This window comes from Canis lupus, chromosome 26, assembly GCF_003254725.2.
Source record: "Canis lupus dingo isolate Sandy chromosome 26, ASM325472v2, whole genome shotgun sequence".
NCBI lineage: Eukaryota > Metazoa > Chordata > Mammalia > Carnivora > Canidae > Canis > Canis lupus.
Genome location: NC_064268.1, coordinates 10604499 through 10627252, shown reverse-complemented (window position 1 = coordinate 10627252; position 22754 = coordinate 10604499). Strand labels below are relative to the sequence as shown.

The 22754-nt window shown below is 46.9% G+C and overlaps 1 protein-coding gene across 7 annotated transcripts in view; it reads right to left on the bottom strand.

Annotated features, from left to right (window-relative positions):
* Positions 1-22754, bottom strand: part of RPH3A (rabphilin 3A) — a 264940-nt gene that overhangs the window by 83635 nt on the left and 158551 nt on the right. For 2 of the 7 annotated variants that reach the window (XM_049101684.1, XM_049101685.1), the window contains exon 2: positions 14839-14949. The gene's annotated coding sequence lies outside the window, so the exon portion shown is untranslated. Of the gene's footprint in view, positions 1-14745; positions 14794-14838; positions 14950-15061; positions 15086-15125; positions 15430-15474; positions 15613-22754 lie in introns of those variants that run through there. The other 5 variants (XM_025474013.3, XM_049101682.1, XM_049101687.1 and 2 more) reach the window with 5 other exon arrangements.

Below are 22754 nucleotides of genomic sequence, written 5' to 3'. Positions count from 1 at the left end.
GCTCTTTAAAATACCCAGGTGGTGAGCTTCCTGGGGCCCAGCTCCCCAGGATGATGAGCAAGGATGCCGGATTAGCCAGATGGAAGTGGGTAAGAACTGCGAAAGGCACTCTGACACATCCTGGGAGACCCTCGTCAGCTCTGCCATTTGCACAGCACTTTGACCCCTACAAAGATTTCACACACATGAGAGCATCCCCCTCAAGCTTCATAACTGCTTTGCAAGTCACATAAGGTGGGAAGATATGGCCCCACTTTACGGGTGCCAGACTAGTACGGGTAAGGGGACTTGTCAAAGGCACAATGGTGGTAAACAGGCGGGCTGCCTTAGAAAATCCCTGGCTGCACCCTAGAATCAGGGATTGGGGGGCAGTGGAAAATGCTAATTCCTGCATATGGGAATTAAAATAAAATATGACATAAAACTATATACAAATTAAAAACGAACAAAAATGTTAATTCCAGGATCCCGACCAAACCACCAAAAGAGGAAACTCGTGGTGGGTACTGGCATTATACTTTTTGAAAATCCTCCTGGTGATTATAATGTGCAGCCAGGACAGGGACCCACCAGCTTGGAACCACATGCCCCTCTCCACACCCTCTTCGGGTCCCTGTCCCTCCTGGGGACACCTTAAACATGGTGGCGCCTCAGTCCCCTGGAGGACTCCTGAAAACAGACTGATGCCTGCTTGCCAGCCCCAGGAGCTTCTGTTTTAGGAGGTCTGTGACAGAGCCCAAGAGTTTGCATTTCTAATAAGTTCTGGGCGACGCTGATGCTGCTGGTCTGGGGACTGCACTCTGCAAACCACCACTTTACACAACGCTAGAAAAAAGCGGACCCGTGAAACTGAAGTTTCCTGGCTCACTGTCTCCTTTCTGCGGGTAATGCTCTCACCCTGAGTGGGAGCAAATAAATCTGGGGTGTGCTGGTCAATGTCACCAGAAATCTGGGAAGGCCTAGGGAGGCTGAGGGCTTTGGGGCTTCTCCTCCTCTTGTTTCTCTCCTTTTAAAAGCAATCCTGAAGAGACGGTTCCTGAGCATTAGCTGTTTGTTCCCCTGCACGCGGCCCAAACCCTTTGCCTGCAATGCAGGTCTTCTTAAATATTGAATAAGTCTGTTTCCACCAGCTGCCATGGCCAGGGCCGAGGGAATGCGGATATTGACAAAGTCTTAATGTGATTAATCAGGTTAAAAAGATCAGGGTGCTGAGCTGGTTTCATAAAAGACCTTCACTTTTTTATCACCAAAACCTCTGGTGCCTCAACACCTTCCCCATCCCTCTCCCACCCCTTCCAGGGCTTGGGGATTTATTTTATTTTATATTTTATTAAAAAAAATTAAAATAAATAAAAAATATATATATTTTATATTTTATTTTATTTTATTTATTTATTTTCTGCCTCTGCTCTTGCTGTTCAGTGAACCATTAGGTGAATTAGAATAGCCTGGGTAGTGGATCAGGTTTTGAACAAGAGCAAAAAAGCATCAGATGGACACAGTCAGCGTTCAGTCATCCAGCAAATACTTACTGAGTACCTACTGTGTGCCGGATGCTGTGGGATACAGTGCGCTGAGTGGACAGCGGTAACTAAAACAGCCAAATATTCCTGTTCTGTTGGAGCTGGGGAGATAGACCATGCACCAAAGAAATAAGTAATATAGTAAGATAGTGTGTCACATGGTGCTAAATGCTAAGGAGAAATATGGAGCAGCAGACAAGGAGGAGGTAGGAGTCTGGCACGAGGTTGCAATTTTAACTAAGACAATCAGAAAAGGCCTCTCTGAGAAGGTGATGTTGGAGGAAAGGCCTACAGAAGGTGAGGCAGTGGACAGAGGAGAGGGTAGAAAGGATTAACGAGGCCCCTTCTACAATGTTGAGCTCCGAGATTTCATTATCCTCATCATGATCATCACCATAAAGATGGTAATAACTAATGTTTATTGAGCATATCTCATGTGCCATGTGTGTTCCAAACAAAGACTGTATATATTGGCTCATTAAATCTCCCCCCAAAATCCAATGAGGTCAATGTTATCACTATCCCCATTTTCCAAATGAGGAAACGGACATGTAGGGTGGTTTAATAACTTGCTCAAAGTCACACAGCAGCAGAGCTGGATTTAAACCCAGGTGGACTGACAATTATCCCTACCCCATCTCTCTCCAGATTTTCAGGGAGGAGCCCCACTCTGTGATTCACCGCAAAACAAATTCTCTCCCTGGTTGGGATTGCACTGCCCTCTCCGCCTTCAGAGAGGGGGGCGTGGTTCAGTGCTGTAAAGAGGGTGGGGCACAGGGTGCTCGGCCAATACACAAAGCTGTCTGTGTGTCAGTGTAGAGTATTCATCAAATTTCTCCAAGACCTCCTCTGGATGCAAATCCTGTGCTGCAGCTAAGGAGGCTTTTACAAAACAGATCAGATCAGGTCATCTGCTTGTAAAAACAGAATTTTTCTCAGAACTGCTCTCAGAATAAAGACAAGATGCCACACCATGGCCCTGCAGTTACCACCAACTCATCTCACACTGGGCTCCCCCCTCCTCAACCTTGCTCAACTGGCCTTCATTCAGATCCTTGAAGCCTTTCACATGCTGTTCTTGCTGCCATAATTGTCCTTTTTTCTTTGCTTTACTCAGTGAACGCCTATTCATCCTTCAGCTCTCTGGTCAAATGTCACTGCCTCAGGGGAGCCCTCCCAGATTAGGTCAGATTTCCTTGTGATGCTCCCTCATAGACCTCTTTGGAACTCTTGTCTCAGTTTTTAATTATATATATAATATCCACATGCATGATTACTGATATAGGTTTACCTCCTCCAGAGAGAGGACCAAATCGAAATTATTTTCTACTATATCCCAGCACTGAGCACCGTGCCTGGCAAATGTTATAAATGACCAAACAGAAGGTAAGGTTCCTCCCAACCAAATATTCTTCAGAAAGCAGAAATTCCTCTTCTATCCAAATTGTTTTTCACACTGTCAAGCACCTATCATTCTCTCTCTCAATTTATTTTACATAACAAAATAGTTCAAGTAAGTTCTCAACTACTCAACCACCAGTCAAATCCAAAAGGTGAAGGGTAGTTACAGTAGATAAATTTTGTTAAAATCATAAAACTTTCCTTACTTTTCTGGTTTAATTATTTTTTCAATACATATCAGCAGCAGAAAAAAGTTTTTATTGATTGATTGTTTTATATAATATGTGATTTTAAGTATGTGTGTAATACAATTAATGAAGCAAATATTATAAATGGACATTCGATCATTTCATCTACATCCCTAGTAGTTTTTTGCTTTCTTTCTTCCAGTTCCTAATAGATTATTACTTATGTCTGGCAAAACATTTTGTGGGAATCACTAAGTGCTGGAGGTACTGGTGGCTCTAGCTGCTGGCACCCATTGGGAAGGATCCTGAAGCCACTGAATTAACCATCTGCTTTTCTCCAGTCTCTGTGACTGTCATTTGTCACTTTTTAAAAAAAGATTTTATTTATTTATTTATTTATTTATTTATTTATTTATTTATTCATGAGAGAGAGAGAGAGAAAGAGGCAGAGACAGAGTGAGAAGCACGCTCCCCGCAGAGCAGGGGACTCCTGATGTGGGACTCGATCCCAGGACCTTGGGATCACCACTTGAGCCTAAGGCAGATGTTCAACTGGCTGAGCCACCCAGGTGCCCCATTTTGTCACTTTCTGTCAGATTTGTGCTCTGTCATTGGCCTGGTGGACCCGCTATGCTTTGGAGCTCTGTGATTTGGCCACTGTCTCCCCAAGGGGACTAAACCTTTCTCTGGAAAATCGGTTTACCTCCCAAGGAGCTTACCTCTTTCATCTGTAAATGGAATCCATAAGTGCAACCCTCCTTTTTGGGAGGTTACTTAAAAAAAAAAAAAAACAAACACTGACTCTAGAAGTAACTTTTTTAAAAAAAAAGAGTTCTGTGTAATAGTAAGCAGCTGGCGTTTATGCAGTTGCGTATACACATTCTGGGCACTGTTCTGGGCACTTCGGATATGTATTACCTCAAAGGGTCCTCACAGCACCCCTGTGAGGAAGGCGCCATTATTCCCATCTCACAGGGGAGGAAACGGAGTCCAGAGAGGCCAAGTAACTTGCCCAAGGTCACAGGCTGGCAAGTTGCACAGCCCGAATTGCAATGTGGAGGCAGTGCCTATGCTTCTAATCGCTGATCAGTGCCCTCCTGTCCTTCATCGGAATAACATTCATGCTTAAGATCTCAAATCCAAGCCAGGAGGAACTGAAGACTACAGAATCCATTGCTGCAGAGCTTCATATTAAAGAAAGAAATTCTAAGCTGCTCAATCTTCATGACAACTCCTAACAATAAGTGGTGACTGGTTATCTCATTTTACAGAACAGAAGAATGAGGCCCTGGGAGGTTCCTTTCTTCGCTATGAAAATTCTGTATTTGACTTTGGTGTCCAAAAGATCTGGGTTCGAGTCCTGAATCTACCCTTGACCGGCAGTGTGAATTTGGGGAACTGAGACCTCTCTGTCCTCTCTAGCTTCAGAAGTCTGGTCTGCAAAATGGGCATGAAAGCAACGCCTCCTTCACATGCCCTGCAAGGATTAGAAGAGATCACTTATATACGTGCAAAGCACAAGGTCGAGCCCCCTGTCACTGCTCTGTGACTTTGTGGACAAGAGCCAATTCATTTGCTTCCTGTATGAAGGTGCAGCTCTGGAGCACCACCCCTGGGTGGCACAGCCAGAATTTGAACCCAGCTGGATACTCTTAGTTCACTGGTCTTTTTAGCAAGAGGATGGTGAAATGCTACAAGCAGGCAGGGACACCCCCCTGCATCAGAGATCCCCCTGCAGTAGAGACTTAGGCCACTCTACAGTCTGTGTCAACCAGAAATCTCAGACCTGTGGTGCCTCCCCAGGATGAAGACTCCCATCCCACACCTGCTGCCATGACAACCAGAGGGAAAATTTTCCAGAGCAGGATTCTGTTCAGTCCCAGGGCCTATGTGTGTGTGTGTGGGGGGGGGGTCCTTTGGTCTTCTGGCCACTTGAAGACTTCACTACCAACTTCTATGGTATTTTACCCTCTGAGTGTGTTCAGGACCAACACGAGGCTGTCTGCTACCACCAGTCGATTTCCAGAAGCCATGTCAGTGTTAGAGGAGAAACCCCAGTCTTGGAGGCTACACAGAGGCAGTTGATGTGGCTGACTCTGGAATGGGACCAGGGGCTCTCCACATAGATGGAGAAATAACTACTCAACAGGGTGGCCTCAGCCAGGACTCTGCTCCCCAACACACATCCACACAGGGGAGATCCAGCAGAACATGGAGGGGAATAAATATCTACTTATCCACTCCCTCAGCAGGGTGCCAACTAAAAAAAGTTTCATCACACAAAGCAATGGCATGCATCCTCTCGCTTTACTTCCAACGACCTTATCCAATGAATACTATCATTCTCCCCATTTTACAGAGGAAGAAACTAAAGCTCAGAGGGGCAAAGTCACTTTGTCAAAGGTCACACAGCCAGTGGGTATTACAATCTGATCCAAACGCACATCTGCCTGGCTCCAAACCCTACCGATTTGACCACTGCCTCCCTCTCCATACCCATGGGGCATCATGAGTGGGTGCTCAGTGTTTGTTGAGCAAACAATCAAAGGATAAACAGTGAAGCATTTTGCCGCACCTCCCCAGTGACTATTAAATCTCTATTAAAATAAGTCTCTGTGTCCTGAAACCCCAGCTGGTTAGTGCAGGAAAGTCCCAGATATATTCCAGGGACCTGGAAGGAGGCTAACATAAGAGAATGGGTAAAATGTGTGGGTGTTAATGCCTGGGAATATAGCAACAATCAGAAGCAAAAGATTAGATGCATGTTTTGCAATATGGAAGGATCTTAAAAACACGGTGCTGAGTGAAAAAACAAGTGAGCAACAAGGAGGTTTATATATACCATTCATATAAGTTAGAAGTACATATTTTGAAGGTGCATTTACAAACAAAAGAGATGTCCGTTCAATGGGATAGACGGGTTGCCTGCGAGGAGAGAGGAATGGCCTATGAGGATAAGGTGATTAAATAATGAAAATTTGAGAAGGAAATCTTTAGGGTTCAAGGGTGGTCTTGTCCTAGGAAATGAGGAAAAAACTTCATTGTCAGCACCTGTGCCAGAACAAAAATTTATTTACGAAGCAGATGAGTTCTCAGTGGAAAACTGAGAGGCTACAAATGAGGCCAGCTTTCCTCACACTATAATCCCAGGAGCAAAGCCCCCTCCTGGCCACCAGCATGGGAGCGCTATTTATTTCTCCCTGGGGATTCATCTCCAAAGAGGCACGTGTTGTTCAGAAGAGGTCATGCACCCAGACCCCTCTGGAGATAAGACACAGAGAATTCATATGCCTGTCCCAGCCAGATAAACCCTCCCAAGGAGGGCAGGGGTGGGGGGCAGAAAAAAACAAATCTAAAGAAATGGCAGCAGGTCTCTTTCTGAGAGGCAAAGGAAGTGTGTTATTGGTCTGCACCTTACATGTCCCCTCTAGGGGTGGGGACATCTTGCTTTTGGCTTCTGGGACGTGCCAATGCTGATGACTTCCTCTGGCCAGGGCTAGCCAGCTTGGGTGAACAACATGGAGGTCTCTGACAATCAGAGAGAATGCTTCAAATGCCAGGAACTCGTGTCTTCCATCCTGCCTAGCAGCCCTTCCCACAAGCCCCCCAACTCCAGACCTTTGGGGGAAATACTTGGCCATGTCCCTGCCTGACATGGCAGCAGCAGAAGCCACTTCCAGTATGTTGCTTAGCACTGGCAGATTAATCCAGCCACTGCTCATGAAAGAAAAAATCCTGAGCTGCTGCCTTTCCCTCTGGGGAGAGAGGGATGGTGCATTTTAGCAAGCATAGAAGGAGCATTTGCAATCTCCCTAAAAGGCACCCCCCTCACTTGGCATATGCCGTTGCTCTTGCTTCTTAAGCCACTGGTCCCTGGTTGCAGTCAAGGTCCCTCTCCACATCCCCAGATTCAGATCTGCTGCATTAATGACAATAACAGGTCCTGTCTCCCTGGGAGTGGGCCCTGACTCCTCCCACACCCCCACATCCGATCCCTCCATAAGACCTATCTGTGATCCTGCAAAGTCCACAAAAATCTGACCACCTTCTTCCTTGCCACCACCTGGCCCCATCACTAGTCCCCCAATCTCTGGTTTCCCAGCTTCCACCATTGCCGCCTGCAGTCCTTTCTCCACTAACCAAAGTGATCATGACCAAGACTGTAAATTAGATCATTTCACTTTCCTGATGAGAACCCTCCCCTGGCATAAAATCAAATCCAGACTCCTTGTCTGCACTGGAGTCCTGCATGACTTGGCCCTTAGCCCTCAGCCCCCAGCCCACCTCGCTCCCCTCACCTTCCCCTCCTGCCACTTACACTGGTCTTCTTGCTATTCCTTCAAGACACCACAGTTGTCTCTGCCTCTGTACTTCTGTTCTCTCAGCCTGGATTGTTTTGGTTCTTTCTAGAATCTCAACTTTCAATCCAAACATTGCCATCCCTGAAAGTTTCCCCTGGTTACCCTTTTTTTTAAATCTATATGTAACTAAATTAGCTCTCTTCCCCCTACCTACCACTTGTCTTCTTCTATCATGTCCTATGGTTTCCTAAAATCATTTTATTGATGTGTTTATTTATTCACTGCCTTTGTAAGCTCTAGGAGGGTAGAGAACTCTGTCTCGTTCACCACTGAATCTCCAATGACTACAGCAGTGCCTGGCACATGGTAGTGAATGATAAATATTTGGGAATGAATTGGCCAAAAGCAGTGCTTCTCAAAGTGGGGTCCCTGGAGCGGGCAGCAATTACATCGTTGGAAATGATATGTGGTTCTAAGTTCCACTAGAATCAGAAAGTCTGACTTAACCACCCTTCAGAGAATTCTGACAAAGGCTCAAGTGTGAGGATGTCTGGCACAGAACCATCTGCAATCTTTGACTGGATCCCCTCTTGTGACAAATGAACAAATAACTAGCTGGGTGGTCAGCCTTGCCGGGGGAACGGGGTAGGGAGGGAGGAGGGAGTCAACCCCCTGCCCTTGACTGACCACTGGCCTCTGCAGACCCAGGCAGTCTCTACTCTCCAGTCATGCGGAGGATGCTGTGGGGTGCAGGGTGGGTGCTTCAGAGACCACTGTGTCCCTCCCCCTGAGTAGGAGAGTAGGTAACTCCCCCAGAAAGCCACGTCTCTGGTCTTGGGAGAACTCTTCAAAATTCCAAGCATTTGACATAGAGCTAAGATGACCTCAACTCACCCTGGTTTGCCCAAATCTTTTCTAGTTTGAGCACACGGAGAGCCCAGCATGCCAAGAATCCTCTGTCCTAGGCAAACTGGGACTGTTGATCACCCTACTTGGGGTCTCGGGGGCTCACAAGTGCTTTCCCTTCACAAGCCACACAGTGTATCGACATAGATAAGAGAAAGATGGGATGGGGCAGGGCAGGAGTAAGGAGAGGAAGACAGCAAGAGAGTGAGAAAAAAAGAGGGGCAGAGATGGGCAGGGACACAGGAGAGAGGAGACAGAGGATTTTAGAAGGGTAGCAGAAATGGACAAGGGGACAGAGGTGGTGAAAAGAGGAAAGAGATCCAGAGAGAAAAAAATTTGGGGACACAGTGGCGCTAGAGTGACAAAGGAAAAAGCTGACAGGTAGAGGGGGATGGGCACAAGTGGAAGGCTGAGGGCCAGAATGGACCACACAGATGCTTTTTTGGCAGCATCTCGCATGGAAGGCCTCCCGATAAACTTTGAGAAATCATTTCTCCTCCCAGCAGCCCCAGAACGCCACCCCGCCGTCAGCGGCTGGCACTGGAACCCGCTTACATAATCTGTTCTCTACTGAGAGCTGCTTCCATTCACAAGTCGTTGCTTGTCATTGTGTAGGTGCATTAAAGAGGGAAAAAAGGAAAGAAAGGAAGAAAAACAGAAAGAAAAAGGCAACTGAATGAACTCACTCAGATTATATTGAGAGATGAGGAGACTTTCCCCCCTCTCTTCTCTAAATAAACCCTTCCCAAACCACACATCATTGTGATGCTGTCAGATGGTTTTCCTCTTGTTGATTAATTGCAAAGGGGTGGGCAAAACCCCCAGCTTCCTGAGGCATGTTATCTTGCTCACTAACTGGATTACTAAGCCAGAGTCTGACACGGCTCCATTACAATGAGATATAAGCGTGCGTTATGTCATTAAAACTAATGACAGCAAGACAATTACTTCGAGGAAACCACGGTGACATTGCATACGGCAGCACAGTGCCTTGGTGGAGCTGCAGCCCACATTTCCCTGGCCCCAAAGGAAAGCAAATCGGGCTGAGAACCAGCTCCGTTCTCTCAAATCCCAAAGGCCTGGCCAGGCTAGAGAGCAGACTGATCACCGCTGCCTCGCCACTGAGCCATCCAAAAACCTAAGTCCCTAGATCCTGCCTGAGAAAGAAGTGACCCCCATCCCTGGGTGCTCAGAAGTTGCAGGGAATGGGGTCAACACTGCTAGATCAAGCTCGTGCTCCTGTGGGAAACAGGGATTCGGTGGCAGAGAGTAAGTGGTTGGGTGCTAGGGAGGCAACAGTCCTGGATCTTACCCTGCTCAGCCCCTTGGGAAATGGTGAGCAGCAGTGGAGAGAACCCTGGGAGAAAGTCCACGGGTTGCAACACACCTAGACCTGTTATAACTAACCCCTATAAAGTATTCTGCATTTCAAAAACACTCCTTTGTCTATAGCAGTGGAGGCTTGTGCAAACACTGTCTCAAGGCCCTGCACTCAGAGCTTCTGATGGAGTGGGTCGAAGGCACACCCCTGGAATCTGTCTTGGATTCTCTTAGACATCGAGAGCTTTCTACCCCCAGCAGAAGGTAAATCCAGAAACATGTGCCTTTGCTGTCTTTTGTCCCTTCTTTTACCTGCAAGTTCAGTGTGTGCAGACTCCATCCCCACTCCAAAAAAGCTCTCCCCTCACTTTCTGGAAGGGATTTTCCAACTCCCCCTCAGTAAAGTGTAAATGACTAATAAGGCTAGATGTGTTATCCCATCCCAAGCATCTGCTCTTTGGCCAAGAGCAAAGCCTTAAGACAAACAAAACAAACGAAGCTTTAACAATGGACTTTCAGATGTCACTGAACTGAGTGAAAACACCCTAAAGAGGGTGGCCCAGGAAACCCTCCCTCTGTACCACCCCCCAAAGGCTTACATATTGTAGGCAGCCATTTCCTTAATCTAAGTCCCACAAAAGATTGTGTCTTTGTCACCAGTTTATTCCCAATACCCACCATGGTGCCAGGCATACTGTAAGTATTCAATAAATGTATGGTATACAAGTTAAGTGTCAGAGATGCTCTCTGGTAGGAGGAGAGAGAGGCCTTGCCTTTGCCTGTTGTAGATACGAGATGAAAGCCAAGTCCTTCTAAACTCTGCACCAATGACTCATCATAATCAACAAACACTGAGTGCCTACTGTATGCAGACCTCTGGCTGGACCATAGGTCAAAGGCACTTCCTCAAATTGGCCTGTCCACTAGTCAACCAACTGAGGTTTCCTTCATTTATTCATGCATGCAGCCATGCAAGTCACTGCTGAACAACAGCTGTGTGCTAACCTTGACTTTAAAAATTGGGATGCACAGCCTTGGCCCTTATGGATCTGGCCTGTGGCATCTCCGGAGCCCTATGCAGAAGCTCCATGGCAGGGAAGTGAGGGAAAGCTCAGGTCTCCTAGGAAAAATTCACAGGTTCTGAGCTGGTGATTTGCAATGATTCAGCAAAAACCTCCCAAGGATTTGGAGGAACAAAAGACAGAGTAGTCAGTAGGGCTTCTCCTCCCAGATCCCTTCCTCCAGGGCCTGACCACCACATTCACAAGGCCTGCTTCCTCAGGTCTTCACAGGCTTTAAGGAAAGGAGGTCATTATGCCCATTTCACAGATGGAGAAATTGAGGTCCCAGGGACCTCACTAGCAACTGCACAAACATCACATAAGGAATAAGTGGGACCAGAAGTCTTCTGTCTCCAAGCTCTGTCTTCTCTCTCCTGGGCCCTAAAGCTACACAACTGGCCCACAGGATTCACCTTCCTCTACCTCTCCTTAATCTTGTTTCAGTCAGGGTGACTGCACTGTTACCTCACCATCACCAACATCAACCCCATTGCTAACATATGTTGCTTACTCCTCCTGGGCTCAGTACTATGTACTTTGCAAACATTAACTCAAATTTTTTATAATCCCTTTAGTATTTTTGCTTTACAAATGGAAAATTGAGCCTCAGAGAAGTGAAATGACCCAACTGGAGGGACCTAAACCCAAGAGAGCTATTTTCAGAGTCCATACGATTAGCCACCATGCCATACTACCTTAATATACTTCACTGAGGAAATTGAGGCTCAGAGAGGTTAAGAGTCTTGCCTGACATCACACAGCAAGGAAGGGCTGGAGTAGAACTTGAACTCAGGTCTGGCTTCTCCCAGAGTCCCACACTGCAGTCCCTCAAATGGCTGGTTAAGGAGGCAGAGAGGGGTGAGAACAGGAAGGAGAGGGGCCTATTTCTATGGTGCCTCCTTCACAGTCCCAGCACAAAAGGATCTCCATCCTGGGTGGCAGCTGAATAATTTAAGCTTGTCAGCTCCAGCCTACCACTACTGGGTCCTGGATTTATTTTTATCCCAGGTTACAGCCACAGCACTTAACAGAAATCTACCACACTGTTTGCTTCTCATGGTCTTCATATCAAAGCCTGATTCATCTGCCTTTACGACTAGCTCCCCACTCAAAGGGGATAAAGAACAGAAGATAGGACCATATGTTGTGGTGGTCTTTATCAGAAAGTCACAAATCCTCTATGATCCTTAGGGTGGCAGGGTGGGGGTAAATAAAGAGTAAATACCACATCCTACAAATAAGTGCTCAGAGCACCCTGACAAGAACTCACAGTCTTGGACAGGCAGCTAGGATGTATACAAGCTGTAGGAAAGGAGGAGACGCAGAGCAAGCTGGTGAGAGTCTTCCTAGGGCACCTTTTAGAATTGCAAAACCTCTGGCTGCTGCCTCTCGCCCACCAGTGAGAAAGGAAATGTCCGTATTTGTCTCCACAGCTAGGCTTCCCAATCACCAGCACAGGCTGGAGAGACATCACAGAATGTCCTCCCTCCGAATCCAGCTGGGTGGGGTGAGTGGGGGCTGCCTGAGCCAGGAGTAAAGGGATGATGCCTTGTCTCCATGACAGCAGATGTGCATCTTGCTCTGCCATGATTTACTGTGTGGTCTTAGACAAGTTGCCTTCCCTCTCTTGCTCCCCACCACCCCAGCCCCAACCCTGCTGCTGCCCGAAGGAGTCAGATTTGATCAGAGTTTCTAAACTTGAAGGGCTCAGATGAGCATTAGGGAGGGTCCACTTGTCCCCAGGTGGTGTGTGTGTGTGTGTGTGTGTGTGTGTATGTGTGTGTGTGAATATGCATCTTTTCAGAGTGGAGGCTCTCAAAGGGGTCCTTGCTGCCACCCCTGGGATAAGTCTCTATAGAGCTTTCAAATGCTACAACATCTGTATGTCTATGTATCTGAGGCCATAAATAAAGCAGACCCCTCTCCAGCTGAGCACAAGATTCTAGGAACTCAGCAAAGTTCTCACAAGAAACCCCCAATCCCAACCCACCCCAAACAGGCCTCCTTGACACATGTGATAAATTCCCAAACACAGTACAAACCAGTCCTAGAAGTATGCCTGTACATACACTCCTCACATAGTCCCAGATCCACAGAGCTAGAAGGGGCCCTGGAGTCACCTAGACCATGTGCCTTATTGCACATTCAGGGAAACTAAAGCCCAGAAAGGGGAGGCAGAGCTGGGGATGGAACCCAGGTCTCCTGGTCCAAGTCTAAGTCTCTTTCCAGAAGCTTCTGTTTCCCTCTCCCTGGTGCACCACAATGCACCATTTCAAATGTGATGGGGGAGGAGGGAGGGCAGCCTTTTGGATCTTAGCCACCCCCAAGGAAGTAAGGCTGAGAAGCAGCAAGGAGATGTTTTCAAAGCACCCACATGTTAACAACCCAGTCCCAGCTACCTCCGCTGGGCTAACATGCATGCTCTGCACAGTTAAGCCAGTTGTTAAAACACTGAAATACTGCTGAACCAGATGGTGATGTTGCACTGAGGCTCCCGTGGCTCCCCTGACACTCTCCTAGTTCCTCTCCAAACTTCCCCCATAATCCAGCAATTAAAGAGTTAACACTTAGCACAATAGGGAACTCCTAAGAGCCCTCCACTCCAGGGCCCCAGCCATTGTCCAGTTTGACCAGTGAATGCCAAAGTTCGAAATTTTAAATTTCACCAGCAGCCAGATCTCATGGCTCCTTATCTGAACCAAATTTCTGCATGTCAATCATTCATACTTGAGGCTTCCCAGGGAGGAAATTAAGGCAACTTCCTCCTCAAGGTCACCCAGTGAGAAAAGTGTGGGGTTTTGAGGACACGTCTTTGACACTAATCATCATGCAGCCCACCTCCTTTGCCTCATATGGTCTACCTGAGCAGGCACATGCCCTGGGATTTCGGCATCCCCGCTTGGCTCTGGGACTGGAGAAAATGACTGAGTGGGCCCTGCTTATGTTTCAGGCTTGCCAGTCTCTGGGCTGATGTTTTATTCCTCCCACCATCAAGAACAAGAACCTACAGAGAAATCCTTGGGAGTGCAGAAGACTGAAGTGGCCCCTGAGATAATAGTGAGGATGCTAAAAATAAGGACATTTATTTCTAGAAAGGTAGATGTAATCAAAGCAGAAAGCAAAGAGAAATCTCCTTTTTTATGGGTCACAGATTAGCAGCAAAGGTGTTTTAAAATTAAATGTGAGCTTTTGGATTCAGCTACAAGAAATCTCAACTTTCCACTCACTAACAGGTTGGTGCAGGCTTATCCCATCAGGATCTCATATAAAGAAACTAGAGTGGGGTTTGGTCTGCCCTGGAACTGATCCAAAGCCAGAAACAGGAGTCTTTCCCTAGAATCAGAACAAACCCTGTTCCCTTCTTTGCCTACTCTGAGACAGGCTTAGGATGGAGTCCTCCAGGCTGGTGCCATGATGCACCCCCATACAATCACTTACAGGTTACACCACCTGTGAAAATAAAACATCGTCTGCTCCAGAGGCTGTTGGCTGCTCCCCTATGTCCTGCCTGACCACTCATTCCCAGCAAAATGTGGTCCTTCCATGGTTCCCAGCTCTCCCATCTCAGGAAGCTCAGAACAGCCAAGCTTGCAAAAATCACTACAATTGAATTACTCAGCTGTACTAGAAGATGGTACAGTCCTAGCCCTCTCCTATGCAAGCCTCACCTGGTGTGCCTAGGTGACCCTCAACAAGGATTAACCTTTCGGCCTCAGGTGATGCTCTCCCATCCAGGGCAAAGGTGCCCACCCACGGATCAGAACACCAGAGACCCCTCCATGCAGGCTGGCCAGCCTACGAAGGGTTAATCCACTCGGAGAACTGCTGGCTACTTTCAACAGCTTCTGCTGCAAGGGAGAGGGTAAATTGGGCAGAAGCCACAATTTTGATCGCATTGCCTAAAACAGGAGCATATTTTACCCCTTCCCTGGGCACTGAGCCGAAATCTCATTTAGCTTTGGGGTGCCATTTAGGCGATCAAACACTGCAGAATGTGGGCAAATAAATGTGGTCGCTCTTCAACCTCCCTCCCTCCCCTACCTACCTTTCATCCCAAGCAGCTCATGTGCACACCTCATCCCAACTGGGATTCCAATACCCTTAGCCCATTTACACAATTGAGAAGAATAGCACTTACCTCCACACCAGAGGATTGCAGAGGGAATGGGTGAGCCAACTCCTCCCTTCCCTGCTGGGGTGGGAAGATACTAACTCCCGATGACTTGGTTTGAAAGCTCAGTAGAGGTGCCTGAAAGAAAATTGTTCATTTGATTCCCCTACTCTTCCCAAAATAAAATCAAAGCACTAGCACGCGCGCGCGTGCACACACACACACTCACACACACACACACACCAACTACCCCTAAATCATGCAGGATCAAGACGAAAAGAAATATCACGGTCAGAAGAAGAGAAAACTCAGACCAGTCAGTGGACAGGCTTCCTCAGACTGCCCTCCACATGGATGAAGGTTTTTGCTCTGAGTCTTCTCCCCCCACCCCTCTTCCTCTCTCTTTCTTTCTCTTTCTCTCTGTCGTCCGTCGGCGTAGGCAACTCCGGGCTGCTGGCAGTAGACAAATCAATTGCTTCCCCAGTGCCTGAATCAGTGGCAGCTGCCACCACTGCTGCAAAACCCTGTGTGAGCAAGGGAGGGGGCAGCAGCTTCCCGGCGCAGGGGGAACCAAGCTGGCCTCCCACCCGTGATTTATGTGTGAGATGCCTGGAGAAAGAGAGGCGGGGGGGGAGGGGGGTCAGGAGGAGAGGTTGGGCGCACCAGAGATCCCCGCTAGTCGAAACGGCAATCAGGAGATTGGCGATCAGCACCGCGGACAGCGCTAAGATGCGGCGGCGGAGGGATGGGCGGGAAGCGCAACCTCCAGGCAGCGAAGTTAAGTTATTGGATGGTTAGAGCAGAGAAGGGGGAGTAGTGGGAGGGGGGAAACGGGACTTCTCGACATCACACAGTGAAGTCAGTGACAGCCTACCTACCACACACTTGTTCTAATATTGTCGCTCACTCTCAGAGCCAGGAGCTGTAAGTTCACAGCCCCTTTCCTACACACGCCCCCAGACCTTCACTGTTCCTCTCTGCTGAGAAGAGTCTGACCCCAGTGTGGGGGCCTCCAAGTAGTTTCTACCCCCAAAACTCAGTCTAGCTGACTTGGCTTCACCTGCATTGCTTCAGATTTCTGACCCGTATCTTGAGTGCCTCAGAATTCAGAGCATGAAAAGCTTAACAAATGTAAATTTCTAAAGGGCTTAGTTGAATAAGCATTTGACAGATTTCTGGGAGCTAGTTTTGGCCCCCATACAACCTTGGAAAAGTCATTTTAATGTCGCCAAGTCCCAAATGTAAAGAGGATATGACTACCCAATTTTCCTAAACATAAAAAGCAACAATGAGGACACCAAAGTTGTGAGCTGCTAAGGATACCATGATCCATAACCTCCTACAATTCAAATGTTTTGACAGAGGGAGAAAGGAATAGACAGCCAATCCAGGATGGTATGTGTCAAGCCTCACTTTTTAGCATGTGGTGTGAGAGAGATGAAGTTGGGAGAGTATGGGAGGTCTAAATTGTCTGACAACTGAGCTTTGACCAAAGACCCATCCTCAAAAGATCTGAAGTGAAATCACTATTTGAACAAGAAAATAAAATCATTAAAAGGAGAAATATACAAAGAGAAATTGATTCCCATAGCTTCCACTGTTCCAGATCTCAAGGGTCCTATTCTTGCTTACCATGGGAAAAGGAAAGGAAACTTTAAGCAAGCCAAGATCTGTTTAGAATGAGCACTGGGTGTTATGCTATATGTTGGCAAATTGAACTCCAATAAAAAAAAAAAAAAAAAGATCTGTTTAGACCTGGAAAGTTGAAGGAGAACTCTCTCTACTGGGGACCCTCCTCTAAACTTTCCTACTCAGATGGCCCAGGGTGAGATACTACATTTGTCACTTAATTCTCTCCTTGAAAAGTAAGACTTAACATATCAGAGTGTTAGTGATCATTTAGAGCTTCACTGTATAGATGTTCACGATCATCATGATCATGATCATGGTGATGATGGTAATGATTATGGTGGAGGTGGTGGTAATGGCAGCTATCGTTTATTGGAAACTGATTCTGCACCAGCTATTCTCCTATAAACTTTATATGTATCAGCTCCTTCAATCCTTGCCATGACCCTTTGAGGAGACTACTATTACTCCCATTTTACAGATAAGGAAACTGAGCTTCAAGAAGGGAGGAGGAGAGTGAGGGGTGGGTGATGTTGGATTATCGGACTGAGACAGTTCGATCCCCTCACTTTACCCATGGAGAAAGTGAAGACCAGAGAGGAGCAGTGAGTTGCTCATAGCCAAAGAGCCAGAAAGTGGCATAGTTGAGTCTGGAACTTAGGCCTTTCAGGTACCAGGGCCATGCTCTAGCACCAAGGACAGTGCCTGGCACAGACTAGGCCCTCCATAAACATCTTGAAGAGTGATTCAATAAGACAGGGATTAAAGTCACACAGGATTCTGGTGGTAGAATCAGGAACCAATATTTCCCAGGTCTTTTAATTCCTAGTCCCAAGGAACATCTACCCCACCTCACAGCCTCTGGGATTAGGCACATGTTCTGAAAGGGTCTGTCTCTAATTCAGATCTCCTTAGGAAATGAAAATAGCTACCACCTGCAAATGCCTACACACCTACTGTGTGTTAGCTAAGCACTTGACACTCTCTCCAGTTTACACAAGTACCTGAGGTGGGTGCTTTTATTGTCCCATTTTCGGATGAGAAGACTGAGCCTCCAGCATGTGAAATGACACCCCAAAGTTCACAGTTAGATAGTACCAGAGGCAGGGCTGCAGGGATGTCTGATCCGAGGCCTGTGTTTTGGCCACCCTGTTAGTTTTCTTCCTCAAACTAAGCCCCTAGAGGCCCCTGGTAGAGTGAAAAGGAGGCCTGAGTGCCCCCCACACACATCCTGTTTCAACTAGAGCAGCTGTGCTTTTAAGTGTTTTGCATACTGGGCATCTGCCCAAGCCTTCATTGAAACAGGGCTTTGCAGCAAAATTTAAAAATGATAATATGGTTGAAACCAGAGCTCTGCACCTTCCCTGGTGACCATGCCATCTAGGAACTAGCCCCACCTTCTCTGGAGATTTTGCCTCACCCGCTGCACTGCCCTGGTCACTATCTCTAAGCCCTGGCTCTGTCCTGGCAGCTCCTGGAGAGTTCTTAGTTCAAAGAACCGACTGCTGCTGTAAGCTCTGACAGCTCTGCAGGAAGGAGATACCTCGAAACCAGACACCTCAAGGCTCAACCCAGCCAGACTCTGATCCTCTCAAGGATGGAGCACTGCGGTGGGATTTCTCAAGGCTCTGGATTCAGCAAGCTGCCCTGTCCTGTCTGCTCTGCCCTGTCCCAGAGGCAGCCCACTAAGTCTCTCAGTCACCACAGGGAGGACAGCCGATGCTGGTGATGGTAATAACCACAAAAGCCACCCACTATGTTCTGAGTGACTCCTGTGCACTTTATTATTATTTCATCCTCACAACAATCCTATGTGTTCAGATGGTAATAGTTATATTCCCATTTTACAAATGAGAACACTGAGACTCAAATGCCTAAAGCAACTAGCCTGAGGCCATTTCATTAGTAAGTGGTAGAACTGGGATTTGGACTGAGGTCCTCTGAGTTTGTAACTATTATGCTATATGGCATCCCTAATTATAATGGTCTCTCCCATTTATTTTTGGTGTTTATTATTTACCTAGTGACATGCTTTATCACTTCAGTGATATTCATGACTTGACTTAGCATAGTGAAGTATTACCTATCTTAAAGATGAGGAAATTAGGCACAGAGAGGTCAGGTGACTTGCCCAAGGTAACACAGCTACAAAGAAGAGGAAGCTCAGGGTGTGAATCTAAATACTTTTAAGACCCAGCATGATGTACCATCCCTGAGGGAGATGGGTATGGAGATGGCACAGAAAGAATGTTATTTCACTTGGCAAATGGAGCAGAATAATGCCCCCAAAGATGTCCACAACCTAATCCTCAGAATTGGTCAATATGTTGCCTTAAATGGCAAATGGTACCTTATAGATATGATGAAGTTAAGGATCTTGAGATGGAGAGATTATCCTGAGTTATCTGGGTAGGCACAATGTAATCATAAATCCTCACAAGGGGAAAAGGGAGGAGAAGGGTGAGGGGTGTAGTGGTATTGGATTATAGGACTGAGATAGAGATGAAGATACTATAGTGCTGGCCCTGACGATGGACGAAGGGGCCACAAGCCAAGGAATGAGGGTGGCCTCTCCAAGCTGGAAAACACAAGGAAATAGATCTTCTCCTAGGGCCTCCAAAAGGAGCATAGCCATGCCAACACTTTGATTTTAGGGCCTCCAGAGCTATAAATCTGTGTTGTGCTAAGCCATTCAGTTTATGTTATGTGTTATAGCAGCCACAGGAAAACAACAGGGCATGTCTACCAAAGGAACCCACAATAAGAAGCCCACAGCAAATCAGTCTTAGCAATCACAACTGAGCTTCTTCTGGACTGGAGGACCTGGTGCTTCCATCAGACCTAAGTTGCTCTAAACTATACAGTATGTATGTGCATGTACACATGCATCTGTACACATGTGCACACAGACGGAGGCCCTACAACAGAAAGGACTCAAGCTCAAAGCTTCAGCCAGACAACTAGGCTCATTGGCTGGATGGCACTGCAGGGGCACACAGTACTTCCTTCATTCTCTCCTTCTCTTTGACAGCCTCCAGGGAAATGCTATCATCAGGAACACAAAAGGGAAGAAATGTCACAGGGCAGCTTTCCAGGAACACAGCTCATCACTGGGAGTCAGTCAAAGACAAAACAAGTAAATAGAGCAGAAAGACAGGAGAGCAAGAAAAGAGAATTGCTGGGTCCCTGAGACTGGCCTATGTTCCCTGACAGATCCCTTCCCACTGAGGGATGCCTCAGCGGCATAGTCAGTTAAGCATCTGCTTTCCACTCAGGTCATGATCTTGGGGTTCTGGGATTGAGCCTCATGTCTGGCTCCCTGCTCAGTGAGGAGTCTACTTCTCCCTCTCCTTCTTCCCCACCATCCCCTCCCTGCTCATGCTTTGTCTTTCAAATAAATAAATAAAATCTTTTAAAAAATCCCTTACCACTGAGAAAGAGGAAAGTCTTGGGGAAGCCCATTAGCCCCCTAGGAGAAAATAGGGTAATTATAGAGAAGACACTGCAGGACTTGGTGAGACAAGTTTTTATGACAAGTCAACAAGTATTATTTATTAATCAGTCAGTTCAGTGTTACCAGGGAAGGCATTGTCAGAGGAAATAAGCCTGGGCTTGCCTTCCTGCACTCTGGGCTTGATGCTTGGCTTCCACTCACTAGCTGTGGGACTTTGGGCATGTCATCTGCATGCTCTGTGCCTCAGTTTCCTTGACTATAAAATGGAACCACAATACCTTCCCCCACCTACCCACCTGTGTGGCAAAGACATTTCATTGAGCTAATGGACACGACCAAGTTTCCCTGTCTTCCTCACAGAGTCTAGATAAGCAATCTAGCTCCAAACTACCAGAGGTGGTAGAAGAAGAACACTGGCAGAAACAGGGTGATGAAATTATCAAAAGGCCATATTTTAAGGTAAGATTACCTAGGTTCCAAACTGGCTCTACTACATACACACTGTGGCCCAGAGGACATTGCTAAAGGTCTCTGTGCTTCAGTGACCCTATCTATAAAGAAAAGGATAATAACTGTACCTCCTCACGTGGTTGTCATTAAGATCACACAAGCAAATATATGTAAAAGCACTGAGAATGGTGCCTGGGGTATAGGAGGCCCTATGGGTATCATCTTCATTTATTACTTTTGCTACTGTGACTATAATTATTATCAATGAGATGCATTTTCCAAAGAGTGATACACATTGGCCTGAAATACAAAAGAAGATGTGAGGTGGTCTGTGGATACAAATTTTTAAGGTTTGAATGTTACATATTTCTTTTCCAGTGCATTAGATATATATTGTATTTCCATTTCCAGTAGCGACATAATGTTTTCTTATATACAAATGTACTTAAGTTGATATAGAGCAAAAAGAGGTTTGCTTTTCTCTTTATTTCCGGTACCTCAATGGCATTATCTGCCCGGAGGTCAAGTCCTCTAGGTATGCTGGGTTCACCTAACTCCCCTCCTCAAAGTAACTGCATCTCTCAGGGGGCTGTTTCAGTTAATTCCAGAAAATCCAGAAGCAAAGTCTTTTTTATTTCTTTTAAGATTTTATTTATTTATTCATGAGAGGCACAGAGAGACAGGCAGAGACATAGGCAGAGGGAGAAGCAGGCTCCCTGTGGGGAGCCTGATGTGGGACTTGATCCCAGGACCCCGGGATTACAACCTGAGCCGAAGGCAGACGCTCAACCACTCAACCATCCAGGTGTCCCCAGAAGCAAAGTCTTATGGCAAGAAAATGAAGGAAGAATGCAGGATCTTCCCTCTCTCGGGTCCCCTCCAGAATCTGCTTCTGGTCTATAAAGAATAAATAACTAGCAGTGATTGAAGAGTGACCATATGTGGGTCCCTCATCTGAGCTCCTACAATATTGCTAACCCTCTCCCTGGGCCCCGCCTGCATGACCAGCTCTCCCGTTGCACTGGATATTCCAAGAACATAGTGTAGTGTCTGACTTCTCAGGCCCCAGAACAAACTTGACATCTGGTCAATGCTGAATAAGTGAATTATTATTAGAATGTTTGATGCCTGTATCCTTTATCTTACTGTAATCTCAGGCAGGGGGAAATCTGACCACCCGCAATTGCATATTTAGTTTAAATAGGGCAAGGAGGCTCACATCTTCAAAATGAACAATTTTAGGAAGACCTGGGCCAGGTCATCAGCCTAGATGAACAATGCCAGAGTTGCTAGCCACAGGGTGAGGGCTGAGCAAGATGGGAGAAGCCAGAAAACCTGCCCGAGAAGTAAGATGTGAGCTGGTTGGATTTAGGGCAAGTGGGAAAAGAGTAGAGTGAGGAAGAACTGCTTGAGAAAAAAAGCTCAGGCGACTGGATGCCCATCAAGGCATAAAGGATGAGGGGGCTGACATTTGACAGAAGAATCTACAATTCCAAAAGTAGCTTTAAGCTATGATGGAAAAGGAATGAATCCAGAATAAAGAGATGCCAGGCCCCTGCCTGGAGGAGAGAAGGAAGTCGGGAGAGGCAGAAATGTTTCCTATCGGGTCTTTCAAAAGCACTCCTCCAAAAATACCCACTGGCTTTCCTTGAAATGAACAAACCAGATTCCTCAACTCTGCCAGCATCTGTCAACAAGTCTTGGTTATTAGCTAGTGTTGGGGAGGGAGCAGAGGGAAAGCTGGCTCCTTATTTAGTGGCTTAGCTATTGATCAAGCTCCTAGCAGAATGGTTGAAAGGGAGTTAGCTTTGAGTCTCACCTTTTCTACTCACTAGCTGTGTGACCTTGGGCAAGTCACTTCACCTCTCTGAGTCTTAGCATCCTTCTCTGTAAAATGGGATGAGAGTAATATCTACATCGTTAGTTTATGGGATCTTATGAAATGAGCAGGACTCCACCCCTCCATACTACTGGCCAACGGGAGAGATAGACAAGAGACCTCCAAACAACAAAACAGAGCGGCAGTGGCCACAAGAGAGCCATGAGAAGTGTAATGTGGAGAAGACACATATTTCTGTGATGCATGGCGGCAGAGGAAGGAGGAACAAAGGTATCTCTGTAGGAGACCTGGGAAGTGGGTGGGTGGTGGGTGGCAGAGGGTGCGCCACGTGCCCAACCTCTCAGAGCCCCAAGCATCTCTCCCTCCCTACTCCGGTCCTTGCTCCAACATCTGGGGGAACAACTTCCCTCCAAGGAGATTTCTCAACATCACACTTATGTAATCCTAACATGATACGACAGATACCCAGCAGGCTTGAAAAAGGAGAGGCTAGCTCTCCCCATGAATCCCATTTGGCTAAGCAGGCAAGGCAGTGATGAGTGGTGCAGAGATGGAGAGGGACTGGCTTGC